A 6,626-nucleotide genomic window follows, 5' to 3' on the forward strand; every position below is an offset into this window, starting at 1 on the left:
TCGAAGAACCTTTTACAAAAAGTGTCTGAGGTTTGGGGTTCAGTCAGTGTGCAAGACGACAGTAAATGGTAGAGTTGTTTGGAAGTGTACAAAAGTTTGAAAAGAAAATAGCAAAAGTATGGATATTCCCACCAATTTTACACATACAGAAAAGATTTTCCTTCTGGATGTATGTAAACTTTAACAATCAAATCATTTCCATAATAAAGAACTCTGAATACAGTCACCTCATCCAGTCAGTCTCTTCAATAAATACCCAGTAACTAACATCTAGCAAATGTCTATCAGAAACCAGGAAGTACAACAGATGTTGAGCATAAAACCTCTTCGAAAAGTTACTATGCTTCACCTCTTGCAGTCTCCTGAAGGACTCATATGCAGAAATCATAATCGGGACCAGGGGGACCAGAGGCAAGACCAGACCAGAAAATGAGCCGAAAGAACAGTGTCCTGAAGCTGAGTTTGATCTAGCTGGTCAGATTACAGACTGGGGCAGAACTGATAGTGGTACAAGATCAATGACCGAGTTTGGGATAAAATGAGTGGTTTAGACTGACGCAAGATAGACGACTTATACAGCGGCAAGATGAGTGCCTACTACATGGCAAGATGAGTGCCTACTACAGGGCAAGATGAGTGCCTACTACAGGGCAAGATCAGTGCCTACTACAGGGCAAGATCAGTGCCTACTACAGGGCAAGATCAGTGACTAGTACAGGCGCAAGCTCAGTGACTAATACAGGGGCAAGATCAGTGCCTACTACAGGGCAAGATCAGTGCCTACTACAGGGCAAGATCAGTGACTAGTACAGGGGCAAGATCAGTGCCTACTACAGGGCAAGATCAGTGACTAGTACAGGGGCAAGATCAGTGACTAATACAGGGCAAGATCAGAGACTAATACAGGGGAAAGAGCAGTGCCTACAGGGCAAGATCAATGACTAGTAAAGGGGCAAGATCAGTGACTGATACAGGGGAAGGATCAGTGCCTACTACAGGGCAAGTTCAGTGACTAGTACAGGGGCAAGATCCATGACTAATACAGGGTTAAGATCAGTGCCTACTACAGGGCAAGATCAGTTACTAACACAGGGACAAGATCAGTGACAACTACAGTGGCAAGATCAGTGACAAGATCAGTGACTAATACATGGGAATGATCAGTGACTACTATCGGGGCAAGATCAGTGACTAATACAGGGGCAAGATCAGTGACTACAAACAGGGCAGGATCAGTAACTACAACAGGGGCAGGATCAGTGACTAAAACAGGGGCAAGATCTGTGACTAATACAGGAGCAAGATCAGTGACTATTACCTTAAGCAAGATAAGATATTACCTGGGGCATGATACTGGACCAAGACTGCAAGATCAAAAAATAATACGAAAATAAGCTGCTGAGACTGGTTCAAGATTAATGACTGATACTATATTCTCACTTACAGGATTAGGTTAAGACTGGGACAATATTATCAAGTGAGAGAGGGAATAGAATTAAGTGTCTGGAAGTAACCTTGTGAAGTCCAATCATGACACTGGAAAAGCACCAGTGGCTGGGACAGTGTGCAGGTGTAGCATTAAGCTAAAGCAGACATAAAAGAGGTTGAGATTTACACAGGACAAGGACTGAGCCAAGGATTCTAGCAGAGTCTATGCCAAACTCTAGAGGAGAGACTGAGCCAGGAGACTGTGTCAAAGTCTGAGCAAGGAATTTACAATATGCCAGAGACAGAGCAACAACAACAAAACACACACACACACACACACACACACACACACACACACACACACACACACACACACACACACACATGAAAATGGACAATGACCTCAAAATACAAACCATCTGCAGATTCCTGGGCTGAAGGTTCATTAACTGAAGATTGACACAAAGCTATAATTTCTCCTTCACTGTAAAAGACCAAGTGACAGACTGAAGGATAAGAGTGACAGACTAAAGGAACCAAGTGACAGACTAAAGGAACCAAGTGACAGACTGAAGGATAAGGGTGACAGACTGAAGGAACCAAGTGACAGACTGAAGGAACCAAGTGAGACTAAAGGAACCAAGTGACAGACTGAAGGATAAGAGTGACAGACTAAAGGAACCAAGTGACAGACTGAAGGATAAGAGTGACAGACTAAAGGAACCAAGTGACAGACTGAATGATAAGAGTGACAGACTGAAGGAACCAAGTGACAGACTAAAGGAACCAAGTGACAGACTGAAAGAACCAAGTGACAGACTGAAGGATAAGGGTGACAGACTGAAGGAACCAAGTGACAGACTAAAGGAACCAAGTGACAGACTGAAGGAACCAAGTGAGACTAAAGGAACCAAGTGACAGACTAAAGGAACCAAGTGAGACTAAAGGAACCAAGTGACAGACTAAAGGAACCATGTGACATACTGAAGGAACCAAATGATATCCTGTAGGAACCAAGTGACATCCTGTAGGAACCAAGTGACATCCTGAAGGAACCAAGTGACAACACATAGACTGAAGATTTATTACATACAGTGTTTTATTTGCTTGTAGTGGTTTGGATCATTGTGTACTTCCATGTTGTTATTGCTTCTGTTTGTTAAAATTGCTTTAGAATCATTAATACTCATTAAAGACTGTGTGTCTGTTTGTGTGTGTTTGTGTGTCTGTTTGTGTGTGTGCTTGTGTGTGTTAGCCCAGGGGAGTGTTTCAGAAAAACCCCCACACATATGATTGTGCTAATACATGCACTGATAACATCTGAGATTCAATATTTAATGCAATATTCTTCAAGCGTACAAAATTATTTGCTCTCTCTCTCTCTCTCTCTCTCTCTCTCTCTCTCTCACACACACAGCACATTAGAGATGCAGCTCATTAGCTAATTGAGTCAGGTGTTTTTCAGCCCTTAAATACTTTCCATCGCTGAAAGCTGATGTTATTAATACACAAATACAGATTCCTTTCTGTCTTGTTCTCTGTTTTTCATTTGTCTCTCTGCACTTCTCTTGCTCTCATTGCTGTTTTATTCCTACCTTATTTTATTCATCAAAGTGCTGAGAAGAACAGAAAAAGCCTAATACATCTTCTCTAAAGTGTTAACACCCTCCCTAAAACATTATAAATCAAATAAATCAGATACAAAAAAGTTTTTATTACTTTTTATTATTTCAAGACTTATTATTTATACTCTGATTGGTCCGAAGGTATCAATTATGATTATCATTATTATTCAATACCAGCAGCTCCTAGCTTCAGAAAAGGTTTTTCTGCATCTTTTAAACAAACTCGTTGAAGGTTAATTTCTCTCTGCTCCTTTAAAGTGCATGTTTTTTGAGTCCAGGGTGAAAACTGAAGAACAAGAACAAACTTTTAACTTTGACATTAAAGCGCAGTCTTGTTCAAGCCTTCAAATAAAAACAATGTCCTGTCATTGCACCACATTTTAACACACACTCTGAAGCGAGCAATTAAAAAGCCAAAGACATTGACAGGTTGTACGTATTACAAAAACATCAGACATGGGGAATTTCAGATTTGAAATGTAGTTAGCAGCCTGAACTGGCAGGCTGAATCACACACCCTGGGAATATTCAGTCCATGTTATTTTCTGAAGTGGGATCGTATTTATGAAAATTTAAGTCTGACTCAGTACCATTTTCTCTAATTATAATCAAATTCAGCTGCAGTTATCTCTGGACCTGGTGAATGCTTCGTTCTGTAAGGCTTTCTGTATAAAGAAAATAAATAATTACATAACCTTGAGAACTAAGAGGATCGTACAGAGAGAGGTGCAGTGCTGGTGCTCATGTGGGAAGCTCTGGCCCACAGGGCAAGTGGGTTTAAATCCCAAGACTCAGTGTTTTGTGTTTGTTTGTTGTTCATTTGTTCCTAACCTTGGTTTTAGCAAAGCCCACACCATGTACATCTCAAACGCATAAACCTTCTTTAACTTAGATCTTTTAGAGTAAAACAAGACTAGACCAAGTCCAGAACCAGATCCAGATCTGCTGCCTTAAAGAACCTGAAGAATTCTACATGTAGTTGATCAGTTATACTTTTTATGCTGTCTGAGGTTTGGAATCATTTTTTCTTGCTAGTGCTGCGAGGGTAAATTCAATTAAATTCAATTTTATTTGAATATTCCTTTTGACAATGCAGTTTTACAGAAATATTAAAAAAAAAAAAAAAAAAAAAAAAGGGAATAAAATTTTGAAAGATTCAAATGAAATTTATATTTTGAGCAGGTAGCAGAAGTGGAACTAAAGCCACAAGTCTTTAGTGTTGCATGAAGTTTGTCTCTTGTGGGCGTGTAGTTAAATCTACTGCTGGCGTTGTGGGCGTGGACTATATAGTATCTCTTTGAGCTCGGTTGAGAATTCGAACTTGCTACGAGTAGCTTCTAAAACACGTTATATGCAAATTATATACTGTAGGATTCATACTGGTTTTGTTGACTGATTTGCAAAGCTAGCCGAGAAGCTCGTGTTTTTCTCTATTCCTCTGTTCCAAACAAACTGTTCTCTCAGCTGAAACACTGCATTTAGAGTAAAGGGAATATCGTGCTACAGTTTTTTACACGAATCTACCCAATACATCTCCCCCCACCGTGCCCCCATCTTGGCCCTTTACTTAAAAAGGTCTCTTATTTATTTTGAATCACTGAATTTGTCAAAATAAATTAGGAAACAAAAATACAGACACAAATTGAAAAAGTTTTCCGCTCAGATTCCTGAATTAGTCATAAAAGCTTTTCCATAAAAGCTGCATCGATCGAGTCGCAAAACGAATCAGTAAAATGAGCTGCTTGAAAATCACGGACTTTCACTCGGTTAAACAAACTGTAATTAAAAAGATCAAGGTTTTTTTAACATTCTGTGTGTTCGAAGAAGGTTTGGAAAGGTCTCTGTGTTGGTGTTTTATTGAGCTGTAAAACTTCACGTTTGATTTATTTCACTTTTAACAAGTTGAATCTCTTTAAAGAAAAAAATCTAGTCTGAGAGACCCTCGAAATTCCATGGTGTAATAAATCTGAGATGTTTTTTTGTGATTGGTCCAGAAACAGATTTAAATCTCACACACACACACACACACACACACACACACACACACACACACACACACACACACACACACACACACACAGGAAAATGTGCATCTGGTGTAAAAGAAAAGAAAGAAGAGAAGAAATGAACTGTCTGAATGAAGAACGTTGGTTTAATCCAATCTCAGAAGCAGATGTTTTTCTCAGACACACGTCTCCATCACACCGAGCTTCTGTGACTTGGTTGTGTTCCAGCATCGTTTTGCCTACATCACCTTCTCCTCATGACTCAACTGTGTGTATTATGTGTGTGTCTCTCACGGCACAACAATTTATCTCTGGTGGCTGCGGTGGAGTTTCACAAGTTCAGCCCTAAATGGTTTTCAAAGCTTTCCAAAGACACACAGCTCAGGTGAGTTCCGGCTTCTGATTGGTCAGAAGATGTTGACTAACAGAATCACAGGGTTTTATTTTCAACACTCTCCTTATAATCTGTTAGCACTTCTATATTCAATTTTAAATTAGTTAAATTTACATCCCTGAAAAATCCCTGAAAATCCAGCATATACCAGCATGAATTCCATGCTGGTCCAGGCTGGTTTTTACTGGTTCATGCTGGTATAGTGCTGGTCAGTGCTGGTATAGTGCTGGTATAGATGGGTGGCCAACATAGTCATGGTGTTATCAAGCAAAACGGGGCTGGTGTAGCTGGTTAACCAGTATGATCTTTCTGGAATGAGCTTTATGGGAACAACCTTTATTTTTGCTTGTGTATGTTTCTATGTAACACATTAATATAAGATTAAAACACAATATATTGGAATATATTTAATTATAAGTGTAATTTCTTTTGCTCCCTCTTTTGAATAAAGAACTGAAATAACAAAGCTGATAAAACTTTGAATAACAAAGAATAAAAACATTGTTCGTTAGGGATTAAAGTGTCTCCACAAAATAAATATAGTAATACCAACAAATGTTGACTTCCTGGGCTCCATGAGGGAAGCAGCATATAAATCATACAGAATGATGGTTTTTGAAAGATATATATATATATAATCCATTTGTCTCAATTAAGAAATAGTTAAGTTGTTTGTCTATTTTTTTTAGTAAAGCGGTAATGTGAAGAGATATTACCCAGCATCAGCGTTGCTATGCAACCTTTAAAGCAACTATGTTCACGAAGGTAAATGTAGTTCCTGCACTTTCCAAAAATAAATCTCACAATGTTTTCGACTAAATAATATACCTTACAGTGTTTATCGAAATTAGTATAAGTGCACGTGTTCCAGATCATCATGTTTTCGCCACCGTTAGGATTTTGTTTTGGGGTAAATAAAAAGCTTCCGCTTCTACACAATGAATCTGCTGATCACTGGGAATCAGAATGTTGGAATACATGAGGTACCTGGATGACGGCTGCACGGCATTTGTATCAACTAGCGATATTAAGGACATTAACTACGACATGTTTGACCAAACTCAGGTTTATTGGGTACGATGGAAGCAAGACTTCTTCAGGGCACAAATACTGATGCTTAAAGGTATGTAACTTAAGCAGTAGCTGTTTTATCGTAACTCGTTCACTGCACGA

Source organism: Tachysurus vachellii, chromosome 24, assembly GCF_030014155.1.
Source record: "Tachysurus vachellii isolate PV-2020 chromosome 24, HZAU_Pvac_v1, whole genome shotgun sequence".
NCBI classification, from domain to species: Eukaryota; Metazoa; Chordata; class Actinopteri; order Siluriformes; family Bagridae; genus Tachysurus; species Tachysurus vachellii.